At 38.2% G+C, this 15,605-nt stretch overlaps 1 non-coding gene across 1 annotated transcript; it reads left to right on the forward strand.

Annotated features, from left to right (window-relative positions):
• The first annotated feature begins 3,112 nt into the window (after window positions 1-3,112).
• LOC148580212 (small nucleolar RNA R71) lies at window positions 3,113-3,220 on the forward strand. The gene has a single exon (XR_015896156.1). It is a non-coding gene; the product is annotated as a small nucleolar RNA R71 (small nucleolar RNA).
• Window positions 3,221-15,605: the final 12,385 nt, after the last annotated feature.

A 15,605-nucleotide genomic window follows, 5' to 3' on the forward strand; every position in this document is an offset into this window, starting at 1 on the left:
CCACACATATGTCCATGAGGACTTGGTCCAACCTTTCATCAAAGTTGACTCTTCTTGTGTAGGGGCGTGCGTTTTCTTCCATCATTGGCAAGTTGAACGCCAGCCTTACATTTTTCGGACTGAAATCTAAGTAGTTCCCCCGAACCATGGTAAGATAATTCTTTGGGTTCGGGTTCTTACTTTGATCATGGTTCCTAGTGATCCATGCATTGGCATAGAACTCTTGAACCCTTAGGATTCTGACTTGTTGAATGGGGTTGGTTAGAACTTCCCAACCTCTTCTTTGGATCTCATGTCGGATTTCCAGATACTCATTTTTCTTGAGTTTGAAAGGGACCTCGGGGATCACCTTCTTCTTGGCCACAACATCATAGAAGTGGTCTTGATGGGTTTTAGAGATGAATCTTTCCATCTCTCATGACTCGGAGGTGGAAGCTTTTGTCTTCCCTTTCCCTTTTTAGAGGTTTCTCCGGTTTTAGGTGCCATCAATGGTAATGGAAAAACAAAAAGCTTATTCTTTTACCACACCAAACTTAGAATATTGCTCGCCCTTGAGCAAGAGAAGAAAGAAAAGAAGAAGAAGAAGAGAAAATATAGAGGAGAGTGGGGGGAGGTGTATTCGGCCAAGGTATAGAAGAGAGGGTTGTGTTATGTGGAAATGAAGGAGGGATGGAGGGGTTTATATAGTGAGGGGAGAGGGGGTAGGTTTGTCCATTTTGGGTGGGTTTGGGTGGGAAAGTGATTTTGAATTTTGAAGGTAGGTGGGGTTTATGGGGAAGAGTGGAAGGATGTGAGTGGTGGTAGGTGGTAATAGGGAAGAGAGATTGAGGTGATTGGTGAAGGGTTTTGGGGAAGGGTGTTTATTGGGAAGAGAGGATGAATGAGAAGAGGGGAGAGTATGAGTGGAGGTAGGTAGGGATCCTGTGGGGTCCACAGATCCTGAAGTGATCCTGTGGGGCCCACAGATCCTGAGGTGTCAAGGATTTACATCCCTACACCAATTAGGCATGTAAAATTCCTTTGCATGCATTTCTGGCATTTAAACGCCGAAGTGATGCTTGTTCTGGGCGTTCAACGCCCATATGCAGCATATTTCTAGCGTTGAACGCCAGCTTCATGCTTGTTTCTGGCGTTCAGCGCCAGCTCTTCTCAGGGTGTATTCCTGGCGTTTAAACGCCAGGATGTTGCTTGTTTCTGGCGTTCAACGCCAGATCCATGCTCTGTTCTGGCGTTGAACGCCAGCCAGATGCTCCTTACTGGCGTTTAAACGCCAGTAAGTCCTTCCTCCAAGGTGTGATCTTTCTTCTGCTGTTTTTTATTCTGTTTTTAATTTTTGTATTTATTTTGTGACTCCACATGATCATGAACCTAATAAAACATAAAAGAACAATAAAAATAAAAATAGAATTAAATAAATAAAAATTGGGTTGCCTCCCAACAAGCGCTTCTTTAATGTCAATAGCTTGACAGTGGGCTCTCACGGAGCCACACAGGTGATCAGGTCAATTTTATAGACTCCCAACACCAAACTTAGAGTTTGATTGTGGGGGCTTTGGTTGACTCTATACTGAGAGAAGCTTTTCATGCTTCCTCTCCATTGTCACAGAAGGATAGCCTTGGGCCTTAAACACAAGGTAGTCTCCCTTCACTTGAAGGACTAATTCTCCTCTGTTAACATCTATCACAGCTCCTGCTGTGCCTGGAAAGGTCTTCCAAGGATGATGGATTCATCCTCATCCTTCCAAGTGTCTAGGATTATGAAATCAGTAGGGATGTAAAGGCCTTTAACCTTTACTAGCACGTCCTCTACTTGTCCATAAGCCTGTTTTCTTGAGTTGTCTGCCATTTCTAATGAGATCCTAGCAGCTTGCACCTCAAAGATTCTCAGTTTCTCCATTACAGAGAGTGGCATGAGGTTTATCCCTGACCCAAGGTCACACAAAGCCTTCTCAAAGGTCATGGTGCCTATGGTACAAGGTATTAAGAACTTTCCAGTATCCTGTTTCTTCTGAGGCAATGTCAGTTGATCCAGATCACTTAGTTCATTGATGAGCAAGGGAGGTTCATCTTCCCAAGTCTCATTACCAAATAATTTGGCATTTAGCTTCATGATTGCACCAAGGTACTTGGCAACTAGCTCTTCAGTAACATCCTCATTTTCTTCAGAAGAAGAATACTCATCAGAGCTCATGAAGGGCATAAGGAGGTTCATTGGAATCTCTGTGGTCTCTAGATGAGCCTCATATTCCTTTGGTTCCTCAAAGGGGAACTCCTTGTTGATCACTGGACGTCCCAGGAGGTCTTCCTCATTGGGATTCACGTCCTTTTCCTCCCCTGTAGGTTTGGCCATGATTGTTATATCAATGGCCTTGCACTCTCTCTTTGGATTCTCTTCTGTATTGCTTGGGAGAGTACTAGGAGGTGTTTCAGTGATTTTCTTACTCAGCTGGCCCACTTGTGCCTCCAAATTTCTTATGGAGGACCTTGTTTCACTCATGAAACTTAAAGTGGCCTTGGACAGATCAGAGACTAATTTTGCTAAATTAGAGGTATTTTGTTCAGAGTTCTCTGTCTGTTGCTGAGAAGATGATGGAAAAGGCTTGCTATTGCTGAGCCTGTTTCTTCCACTATTATTAAAGCCTTGTTGAGGCTTTTGTTGATCCTTCCATGAGAAATTTGGATGATTTCTCCATGATGAATTATAGGTGTTTCCATAAGGTTCACCCATGTAATTTACCTTTGCTATTGCAGGGTTATCAGGATCATAAGCTTCTTCTTCAGAAGATGCCTCTTGAGTACTGTTGGATGCAGCTTGCATTCCATTCAGACTCTGAGAAATCATATTGACTTGCTGAGTCAATAGTTTGTTCTAAGCTAATATGGCATTCAGAGCATCAATTTCAAGAACTCCCTTCTTCTGAGGCGTCCCATTACTTACAGGATTCCTCTCAGAAGTGTACATGAACTGGTTATTAGCAACCATGTCAATGAGTTCTTGAGCTTCTGCAGGCATTTTCTTTAGGTGAATGGATCCACCTGCAGAATGGTCTAGTGACATCTTGGAGAACTCAGACAGATCATAATAGAATATATCCAGAATGGTCCATTCTGAAAGCATGTCAGGAGGACATCTTTTGGTCATCTGCTTGTATCTTTCCCAAGCTTCATAGAGAGATTCACCATCTTTTTGCTTGAAGGTCTGAACATCCACTCTAAGCTTGCTCAGCTTTTGAGGGGGAAAGAACTTAGCCAAGAAGGCCGTGACCCGCTTATCCCAAGAGTTCAGGCTATCTTTAGGTTGTGAGTCCAACCATGTTCTAGCTTTGTCTCTTATAGCAAAAGGGGAAAGCATGATCCTGTATACTTCAGGATCTACTCCATTAGTCTTAACAGTCTCACAGATCTGCAGGAACTCAGTTAAAAACTGGTAGGGATCTTCTAATGGAAGTCCATGGAATTTGCAGTTCTGTTGTATTAGAGCAACTAATTGAGGTTTCAGCTCAAAATTGTTTGCTCCAATGGTGGGGATTGAGATGCTTCTTCCATCAAACTTGGAAGTAGGTGTAGTATAATCACCAAGCATCCTCCTTGCATTATTATTATTTTTGGCTGCCATCTCCTCTTCTTGTTCGAAAAATTCAGTAAGATTGTCTCTGAATTATTGTAATTTAGCTTTTCTTAGTTTTCTCTTCAGAGTCCTTTCAGGTTCTGGATCAGCTTCAACAAGAATGCCCTTTTCCTTGTCTCTGCTCATATGAAAGAGAAGAGAACAAGAAAAGAAGAGGAATCCTCTATGTTACAGTAAAGAGGTTCCTTATTGTTAGTAGAAGAAGAAAGGGAATAAGAGTGAAGAAGAATGGATAATCCAAACACAAGGGTGAGGATAGGAGCAGAGATATGAGATGAAAATAAGTGTTAGTAGATAAATAAATAAATAGAAGGAGATGAGAGGTGAGAGAATTTCGAAAATCAAAGTTTGAAATTAAATTAAAAATTAAAATTTAAAACAATTAGTTAATTAAAAAGGAATTTCGAAAAAAAGAGGGAGGGATTTTCGAAAATTAAAGGTAGAAAGTTAGTTGGGCAGTTTTGAAAAAGATAAGAATCAAACAAAAAGTTAAGTGGTTAAGAGATTTTGAAAATCAAATTTTGGAAAGATAAGATTGAAATTTGAAAAAGATGTGATTGAAACAAAAAGATAAGATTGATTGTAAAAGATTTGAAAGTCAAATTTTGAAAAAATAGGAAGTTAAAAAAGAAGTTAGAAAAGATTTTAAATTTGATTTCGAAAAAGATATGATTGAAAATTATTTTGAAAAAGGTTTGAAAAAAAAATTTAAAAAGATTTGATTTTAAAAATTAAAGTTGATTACTTGACTAACAAGAAACAAAAATATTTGATTTTAAAATTTAAAGATTGAACCTTTCTTATTAGGCAAGTAACAAACTTTACATTTTTGAATCAATCACATTAATTGTTAGTAATATTTTCGAAAATTATGACATAGAATTAAGAAAAAGATTTTTGAAAAATATTTTTATAATTTTCGAAAATAAATAAGAAAAAATGAAAAAGATTTTGAAAAAGATAGGATTTTTAAATTGAAAATTTGATTTGACTCATAAGAAACAACTAAATTTTAAAAAGTTTTGAAAAAGTCAACTCAAATTTTCGAAAATTTATGAGTGAAAAAGGGAAAGATATTTTTTTGATTTTTGAATTTTTTTATGATGAAAGAGAAAAACACAAAATTGACACAAAACATAAAAATTATGAATCAAAACAACTAATGCATGCAAGAACACTTTGAATGTCAAGATGAACACCAAGAACACTTTGAAGATCAAGATGAACATCAAGACTTATTTTTGAAAATTTTTAAGGAAAGAAAAATATGCAGGACACCAAACTTAAAAATTTGTATTCTTTAGACATTAATAATTCAAGAATGCATATGAAAAACAAGGAAAGACACAAAAAAAGAAAATATGAAGATCAATCAAGAAGACTGGACAAGAACAACTTGAAGATCATGAAGAATGCAATGCATGAAATTTTCGAAAATAATTTTTAGAAAATTAAAAAGATGCAATTGACACCAAACTTAAATCTTGACTCTAGACTCAAACAAGAAACACAAAAATTAATTTTGGTTTTGTGATTTTATAAATTTTTTTTTTTGGAAAATAAGAATAATAAAACAAAAAGGTTAAAATTAAAATAAAGTTACCTAATCTGAGCAACAAGATGAACCGTCAGTTGTCCAAACTCGAACAATCCCCGGCAACGGCGCCAAAAACTTGGTGTGCGAAATCGTGACCTTTACTTCCTTGGTAATGGCGCTAAAAACTTCATACGCACGTTCATATTCTTAATTTTGTTTCACAACTTCGTACAACTAACCAGCAAGTGCACTGGGTCGTCCAAGTAATAAACCTTACGTGAGTAAGGGTCGATCCCACGGAGATTATCGGTATGAAGCAAGCTATGGTCACCTTGTAAATCTCAGTCAGGCGAATTCAACTGATTTTATAAATTGATAAGTAAAAGATAAATAAAATATAAAATAGGATAGTGGTACTTATGTAATTCATTGGTGAGAATTTCAGATAAGTGTATAGAGATGCTTTTGTTCCTCTGAATCTCTACTTTCCTACTGTCTTCATCCAATCAATCCTACTCCTTTCCATGGCAAGCTTTGTGTAGGGCATCACCATTGTTAATGGATACTTCCCATCCTCTCTGTTAAAATGGTCTGATGCGCTGTCACTGCATGGCTAATCATCTGGAGGTTCTCGATCATACTGGAATAGGATTCCTCATCTTTTTGGGTCTGTCACTACGCCCAGTACTCGCGAGTTTGAAGTTCGTCACAGCCATCCCTTTCCAGATCCTACTCGGAATACCACACACAAGGTTTATACTTTCCGGATCTCAAGAATGGCCATCCATGGGTTCTAACGTATACCACGAAGATTCTGATTAAGAAATCCAAGAGATACTCATTCAATTGAAGGTAGAACGAAAGTGGTTGTCAGGCACACGTTCATAGGGAATGATGATGAGTGTCACGATCATCACATTCATGTTGAAGTGCGAATGGATATCTTAGAATAGGAATAAGCTTGAATTGAATAGAAAAACAGTAGTACTTTGTATTAATTCAAGAGGAACAGCAGAGCTCCACACCTTAATCTATGGTATGTAGAAACTCTACCGTTGAAAATACATAAGTGATGAAGGTTCAGGAATGGCCGAATGGCCAGCCCCCCTAAAGGTCTAAGATAGCATAGAACTAATCAAAGATCTGAAGATGTAAATACAATAGTAAAAAGTCCTATTTATACTAAACTAGTTACTAGGGTTTACAGAAATAAGTAATTGATGTAGAAATCCACTTCCGGGGCCTACTTGGTGTGTGCTTGGACTGAGCATGAAGCTTTCACATGGAGAGGTCATTTTTGGAGTTGAACGCCAGTTTGCAACGTGTTTCTGGCGTTGAACTCCACTTTGCAACTTGTTTCTGGCGCTGAACGCCAGACTGCAACATGAAACTGGCGTTCAACGCCAGTTTTCATCGTCTAAACGTGGGCAAAGTATAGACTATTATATATTTCTGGAAAGCTCCGGATGTCTACTTTCCAACGCAATTGGAAGCGCGCTATTTGGAGTTTTGTAGCTCCAGAAAATCCACTTTGAGTGCAGGGGGGTCATAATCCAACAGCATCTGCAGTCCTTCTTCAACCTCTGAATCTGATTTTTGCTCAGGTCGCTCAATTTCAGCCAGAAAATATCTGAAATCACAGAAAAACACACAAACTCATAGTAAAGTCCAGAAATGTGATTTTTATTTAAAAAGTAATAAAAATATACTAAAAACTAACTAAATCATACTGAAAACTATGTAAAAACAATGCTAAAAAGCGTATAAATTATCTGCTCATCAAACTTGCTATGTAATATGAATGGTGCACGAAACCTCACACTCCGTACAACTGTACCAGCAACTGCACTGGGTCGTCCAAGTAATACCTGAGCGGGTCAAGGTCGATCTCACGAGGATTGTGGTTTGTAGCAAGCTATGGTTATCTTGCAGGTCTTAGTCAGGAGAATCAAGAGGTTATTGGTTTAAATTTGGTTAAAACCATAAAAAGTAATAAAGAAAAAGGGTAATCAAAACTCACAAGTTGTGTAAACTATGATAGGAAGGTGGTTAAGGCTTGGAGTTGCTTTGGCTTTCTGAATTAACTCTAGTCTTACTGTCTTCTTCAATTGTGAATGATTTCTTCAATGGCAGGCTGTATGTGATCAACGCCTTTCTTGAGAGGTCGTCAATACTCATCTAGATATGAGACCCAGGATTAGTATGGATCCAGTCTCATTGAGGGTGAAGTTCCTGCAGTCCACTCTCCTTTATGATCCTACTCAAAATGCCACAGACAATGTCGAATCTTCCGGATCAGAGAATGGTGTGCCTTTGGGTTCTAGCCTCTACCACAGAGACCCTAATCTCCCCATAAATTGGCTGAACTGGTGTCTCGAGAAGTCCCCAACGAAGTCATGTATTAACCATCTGAGAGATGTATAATCAAGCTGGCGGTTCAATGCTTTCCACTAAAGTATTCACACGAACCCAAGTAGACACGGGTGGTTGTTAGGCACGCGGTCTTAGTATGATGAAAGAAGTTAATTTTCACTAGTCATCCCATACATCATGTTGAAGAACGAATATATATATTAGAATTAAATCAAACACGGATTGAAGAGAAACAATAATACTTTTATTAATTCATAGAACTCAGTAGGGCTCCCCCCTCAACCTAGGAAGTTTAGAAACTCATACTGATAGAAAATACAATGGTAAAAGCGAAATATGGTGTAAAAGTGATAGATGATGTCTGCGAATAACATTAATCTAATCCCTTAAATACTAAACTAATGACTAGCAAGGGTAAAACAGGCTTTTTATTGCAAAAATCCACTTCTGGGACCCACTTGCTGAGTGTTTGGGCTGAGCTTTGATCAGATCCACGTGCTTTGAGGCTTCTAGGGTGTTGAACGCTGGCTAGGGGGTCCTCTCTAGATGTTTAGACGTTGGTCTTTGCTCGTTGGGCGCTAGACGCCTGGAAGGGGGTAAGAGAATGACGTTGGACACCAGTTTTGGGCCATCTAATCTGAAGCAAAGTATAGACTATTATGCATTTCTGGAAAGCTCTGGAAGTCAGCTTTCCATAGCCGTTGAGAACACTCCATTTGGACTTCTGTAGCTCCAAAGAAGCTCTTCCGAGTACAAGGAGGTCAGATTCAGATAGCATCTGCAGTGCTTTCTCTGTCTCTGAATCAGACTTTTGCTCTAGCTCCTCAATTTCAGCCAAAAAATATCTGAAATTGCACAAAAACAAAAAAACTCATAGTAGAATCGAAAAATATGAATTTAACACTAAAACCTATGAAAACTTAATAGAAATTAAACAAAAGATGCTAAAAACTATATGAAAATGATGTCAAAAAATGTATAAAATATCCCCTCATCATTGAACAAGTAAGATACAAAAGTGATTGATGTATGTATGTGTGTGTGTGATTCAATGCATAAGTGGAATCTTGGCTTGGGATGAGCTAGGGATTCCTTCCGGATCAGAGAACGCTTCTTCCTGATTCTAGCCTATACCATGGTGACCTTAATCTCCCCGGAAATCGGCTGAACTGGTGTCTCGAGAAGTTCCCAACGAAATCGTGGATTAACCGTCTGAGAGATATATAAACATAGCTGTTGGCTCGTGCTTTTCTTCCAGGTACTCACACAAACCTAAGTAGACGCGGGTGTTTGTCTGGCACGTTCATCTTAATGTGATGAATAGAGCCAATTTGTCAGATCGTCCTATTCAACACGATGAAGATCGGAATATACATCTTAGAGATAGATCAAACACAGAACGAAGAAGAAGAAATAGTACTTTTATTAATTTATAGGACTCAGCAGGGCTCCTTCCCTCAACCTAGGAGGTTTAGAAATTCACACTGAAGTAAAAACAATGGTGAAAACGAAAATATGGCAGACCTCCCTCAGCTGGAGGTGTAAAAGGTTCAAAATCATCCCAGTGTGTGAATTACATAAATAAAATCCCTTAAATACTAAGAAGATGACTAGTAATGGTAAAATAGTCTATTTAGTGCTAAAATCCACTTCTGGGGCCCACTTGGTGAGTGTTTGGACTGAGCTTTGATGAGATCCACGTGCTATGAGGCTCCTTAGGCATGGAATGCCAGCTAGGAGGTCCTCTCTGGGCCTTTGGACACTGGGCTTTGCTCTTTGGGCGCTGGACGCCTGGAAGGGGGGCAGGAAGCTGGCGTTGGATGCCAGTTTTGGGCCTTTTAATCTGAAGCAAAGTATGGATTATTAAATATTGCTGGAAAGCTCTGGAAGTCAGCTTTCCACAGCTGTTGAGAGCGCTCCATTTGGACGTCTGTAGTTCCAGAAAATCCTTCTGAATTTAAGCATGTCAGATCCGAATAGCATCTGCAGTGCTTTCTCTATCTCTGAATCAGACTTCTATTCCAGCTCTTCAATTTCAGCCAAAAAATACCTGAAATTGCCCAAAAATACAAAAACTCATAGTAGAATTCAAAAATGTGAATTTAACACTAAAACCTATAAAAACTCAATAAAAACTAAATAAAACTACTAAAAACTATATGAAAGTGATGCCAAAAAGCGTATAAAATATCCGCTCATCACAACACCAAACTTAAACCGTTGCTTGTCCCCAAACAACTAAAAATATAGTAGGATAAAAAAGAAAATTAAGATACAATAAATTTCTAGGTTTCAAATGAAGCTTAGTTAAAATTAGATGAGTTGGACTTAGTAGCTTTTTCTTCTGAATAGTTTTGGCATCTCACTATCCATTGAAACTCAGAGATGTTGGCATCTTTAGGAACTTAGAATCCAGATGATATTATTGACTCTCCTAGTTAAACTTATTTTGATTCTTGAACACAGCTTTCTGAGTCTTGGCCGTGACCCTAAGCACTCTGTTTTCCAGTATTACCACTGGATACATTCATGCCACAGACACTTTAACTGCGTGAACCTTTTCAGATTGTGACTCAGCTTTGCCAGAGTCCCCATATAAAGGTGCCCAGAGTTCTTAAGCACACTCTTTTGCTTTGGACCACGACTTTAACCGCTTAGTCTCAAGCTTTTCACTTGACACCTTCATGCCACAAGCACATGGTTAGAGACAGCTTGGTTTAGCCGCTTAGGCCAGGATTTTATTCCTTTGGGCCCTCCTAACCACTGATGCTCAAAGTCTTGGGTGTAACACCCCAATTACCCTAAGCCTTACCTCTAGCCGTAAAGCAAATGTTAATCAAGGGTTATGGCGATTCTAAGGCTTATACATATATATATATATATATATATATATATATATATATATATATATATATATATATATATATATATATATATATATATATATATATATAAATAGAAGGAAATAATATATTCTAGAATCCCGATGAAGGATTAAGCTCAAACACAGAATTACAAAAGCGTGAAACATTCATACGAAGCTAACATGTAAGGTACAAGATATAAATTCAAAGGAATGGAACATATATAGATATAATAGTATAATAATCATAGGGGAACTAACCGTAGCTTGTGGAGTTTAAGCCGACTAGTATATACAGAAAAATACAGAGTTTTGAAGTTAAAACAGCTTATACAACTTATCTCTCAAATAAGCCTCTAAGGCTATAAAGTCGAATACACAAAAGGTGAGAGAATACTACGACAAAAGTAAAATAGAAATCAGTAAGGAAGGAGCCATACTCCGCTCTGTCACCATGTCCGCAATTTCACCGAGGTGAATCACGACCTGCATCTGAAAAACAACAACAAAGTATGGAATGAGAACCAGATGTTCTCAGTATGGTAACAGTGCCCAATGATGTAAGATGTAAGGCTCCTGGACGCCGAAGGCAATCCTAGAACTTCACATCACATACTGATATTCAAGCTTAGAACAAAATAAATAAAAGGACTTAAACTATAAACCAGGGTTGTCTAAACTTAGGGTAATTTTAACTAATACTAATCACACTGCTGTATCCCACAGCCCTCGCCAACCTAACCTCCATGCAATCCCATCACCACCGCCTACCTAACCTCCTCAGCGCCAAACAAGAACAAAATAATGCAAACAAGTAAAACACAGATAGTTTTCATATACAGCAAGTAATTCAAGAAGCAAGTAGGCATGTTATACAATTAGGAAAACTCAAGTAATCAAAGCAATTAAGCACATAAGAGATGCGTATGATGAATGTCTATCCTATTGGCTCGTGATATCACTTGTCGGTCTATGAATGCCAACCCGACACATCCTTTCGGATGTCGCCTTCCTGCCACGTCCGAGGATATAGCGCCTGGCACGCTCTTGTTCCGAGGATATAGTGCCTGGCACACTATCGTTTCGAGGATATAGTGCCTGGCACACTTGCATGCTCAATCCGAGGATATAGTGCCTAGAACACTCTTGCGGCAGAGAAGGAAGAGAACAACAACATATAACTCATCAAAAATCATTCCAAGGATACAGTGCCTGGCTCACTATCCACATCCACAAGTCCATCAATCTCAAATCATTATCATTGCTCATCTCAAATCACTTCCAATTATCAACTCTCAATATTCCAAGGATATAGTACCTGGCACACTCTCTTTCAAATATTATCATTCCAAGATTATGGTGCCTGGCACACTCTCAACATCTATCAGGATCATCCATTCCTTTTTGAGTCCTCAACTCATTACATCCATCATCAATTCATACTTTCCATCCCAAACTCATCAGTTCGTCAGTGTCTCAATTTATTATCTACAATCATCCAGTTCACTACTATTCTTCTCTCTCAGCCAAACTCATCCTCGGTACACCAATAACCTAAACCTCCGTTTACTAACTTTTCAAAATAATCATCAACTAAAACCCTTAGCTTATTTCCCTTATTCCCATACTCAAATCTAAGCCCAAAAGCCTTAAAATGGTGTTATAGAAGCTTACAACCTTGTTGCGAAGGTGAAATAATTGAAAACAAAGTTTGAAATTATGAAACAGGGCATGTGCGTCTGCACAGGGCTGTGCGTGCGCACGCCCAGGAAGATTTTGAAAGTGTGCGTACACACATGGGTGTGCATATGCACAGGTACTAAAATTTATAGAGTTTGTTCACTCGCTCAAGCTGTGCGAGCGCCCCTAACAGACGTCCCTTCCTGATTTGTGCGTGCGCACAGGGCTGTGCGTCCGCACAGGTCGTAATTCTTCATTGATGTGCGCGCGCACAACCTATGCTAGCGCTGCTACCAGAGCCCTTTCCCCTACCTGTGCGTATGCACAGGTCTGTGCGTCCACACAGAATAACATTATCGCAGGGTTGTGCATCTGCACGAGGGAGTGCGCTTGCACATATCAGAAATCATGAAATTCTGCAACCTTGCAGAATTTCAGATTTTTAACACCAACTTTGAATGATCATAACTTCCTCTAGAAATTTCCAATTTTCACAAACTTTATATCGATTTAAAGGGGTTTCAAAGATCTTTAATTCTAAATAAATTTCAATCAATTTAGAAAATCGAGGCAAAAGTTATGATCGAACAAAGTTCACCAAAAACCCAATTTTTACAAAAGTCACAAAACCTCAACATTACCAACATTTCCAACCAAACCAAACCAAAACCACGTCAAGCTCTACTTTCTATCATAACCTACCCTTTTTATCATATTATACCATTTCCAACCACCAATACCTTCTTCAATCTTATTTCAATCATAATTCTACACTCATATCATCATCATCCAACAACAACCTCAATAACCAAAATAAATTCTCATCAATTCCAATAATCATTACCAACAAGGTCTAAAATTATGCAAGTCCATCATAAAACTCATCAACACCAATTACACTCAACAATCATCATCAACTACACAAACCAACCATAAAAATCATCATCAACCTCCATCTTAAAATCTCAACACACACTAACACAATTCATTTAGATTCATCATCTATCAATACCAAGCATCACACCCAAACTCATTTCATCTCAATCTAATTATTTCACACCATATTTATCATTAAAACATCATAATTCATCAATATACTCAAAAATTATCAACCCATCATAATTCATCATAAATCATCATTCAACAACTCAAATCCTCAAATCATTATAGATCATCATCATACAACAATTCCAACAACCAAATTAATTCAATCTTATTCTATGGGCCACTAGTCTAAGTATCCAGAAATATTACATATTACATAAAGGAAACCGAAACCATACCTTGGCCGATTTCCAAACGCTCCAAACGTCAAAACGAAACCATTAAACTTGATCCAAGGCCTCAACCAACTCCAACAAATACCAAAGCTCAAACTAACAACACATATATATATATATCAAAATCAAAACCTAATATGCATAAAATAACTAAACACAAGGGTTTAGTGAAACCATACCTTATCCGACGAGATTAGGGGTAAAATCCAATATTTACCCGCTACTAAAGATTACCTAAACAAGCAAAACAACAAAACTTGCTCAAGAACTAAACCCAAAATGCGCAGAAACTTAGGGGCAGAAAACTAGGGAGTGAGCTTCGAGCTCTTACCAGAAAAACTTAGATATAAAGAAAGAGCTCGTCGAGAGCTTCGCATGGGCCGCAAACGGCTTGTCAATCGGAGCTTCGGATCAAAAGTTATGGCTTCCGGAAGAAGAGAGTGAATCGTAACTTCTCTTCTCCCTCTCTTCCCTCTATGTTGCGCCCCTCTCTTCAAAATAAAGGAAATGAGCTGAAAAGCTCATTAAGTGGGCTTATATATGTTGGATTGGGCCTGGTCCAATCCATTAGCGTTTTAGGTCCGTTTGGCCCACTTTGGGCCAAAACCTTTAAGATTAGTGCCCGGTCTTCGATTCTAAATTATTTTTCATCCTTTCAAAACAATAAATCAATTTTCCAAAGTCTTATTTTTCTAAAAACATAGTACTTGACAGACTTAAACCGGTTTGACCGGTTCATTTGTCGGTTCGCGGTTCTTTTAAGAAAATACATTTTCTGACTCAGAAAAATTTATTAAAACCAAATTTCACCTTTATAATTTCAAATTAAAACTTCTAAATTTTGAATCTATTCAGGGCACTAAAATTATTTTTTTTATAAAAAGGGTTTTGCATGAAAAACTCGGGTTCTTACATTGGGTCTTTTTACCCATGCCTTTTGGTTTAAAGGGTTTATGGCTTTTTCAATCTGCCCTCTTTTTCCTACATTTTTGGGCAGTAATGGATTTTTCTGCTTATTTTTTTTGCCATTTTTCTTTCTTTTTTCGCATGCATATTAATTTGTTTTCTTTTGCAACATGCTTTTTCTTTTGCTTTTTGCTGCTTTTTCTTGCTCAAGAATCAATTTTTAGATTTTTCAGATTATCAATAACATTTTTCCTTTTTCCTTATTCTTTCAAGAGTCAACATTCTAAAATTTTAACTTCAAATATGCATTGTTTATTTCATACATTCAGAACACAAAAGCAAATGACACCACATCAAACTAATTAAACTAATCTTATTTTAAACTTGAAAATCATGAATCTCTTAGTTCTTTTAAAAAAATTTCATTTAAGCAAGGTGAGAGATATATGAAAAAATTTACAACTTAAACACATCAAATGCAAATGATCATGCAATTAGAACAAGAGAACAAATGAACAGATAGACAGAAAATAGAAAAATAACAGGAAAGGAGTAAAAGAGAACGAATCCACCTGAATGATGGTGGCCAGTGCTCCTCCTTGAGGATCACACGTAGTGCTTAATCTCTTATATGTCACTCCTTTGTCTTTGTTGAGGCGGCTGCACAGGCTCATGTGCATGCTCTCTAGTTTGCTCCATCCTCTGTCCTCTCATGAATGAGCTCTATATGCTCTAGAGAGAGGACACGGTTCACTGTATATGGTAGGACTAGATTCTTAGTGAAGACAACTCTCATGCCAGGTGAGAGGTCTTCAGTTGGGACTTTCTTGTCCCTCCAGCCTTTAGGTACTTTCTTTTTAGTACCTCTGTGTTTAGAGCTTGTTGAGGGTTGTCCAACACCAAACTAGGAGTTGGTGTCTGGGGGCTCTGCAGAGCTCTGCACAGAAAGAGAGGGTTGGCACACTAGGTGTTGCACTGCTATCTCTCTTTTAGAGGGAGAATTGGGATGAGGCATCTTGAATAAGATGCGGTCGTCCCCTATCTTTAGGGTTAGTTCTCCTTTAGCCACATCAATGATAGCATTAGCTATGGCTAGGAAAGGTCTTCCAAGGATGACACAGTCATCCTCATCCTCTCTATGTCCAAGACAATAAAGTTTGCAGGGATGTAGTGGTTTTTAACTTTAACCAACATATCCTCTACTAAGCCATATGGCTTCTTCATGGTCTTGTCTGCCATCTCTAAAGAGACGTGTGCAGCTCGTACCTGAAGGATTCCTAGCTTCTCCATTACATAGAGTGGCATGAGGTTGATGCTTGACCCTAGGTCACATAGAGC

The sequence above is a fragment of the Arachis ipaensis genome, chromosome B10 (genome assembly GCF_059453495.1).
Source record: "Arachis ipaensis isolate K30076 ecotype BB chromosome B10, ASM5945349v1, whole genome shotgun sequence".
NCBI classification, from domain to species: Eukaryota; Viridiplantae; Streptophyta; class Magnoliopsida; order Fabales; family Fabaceae; genus Arachis; species Arachis ipaensis.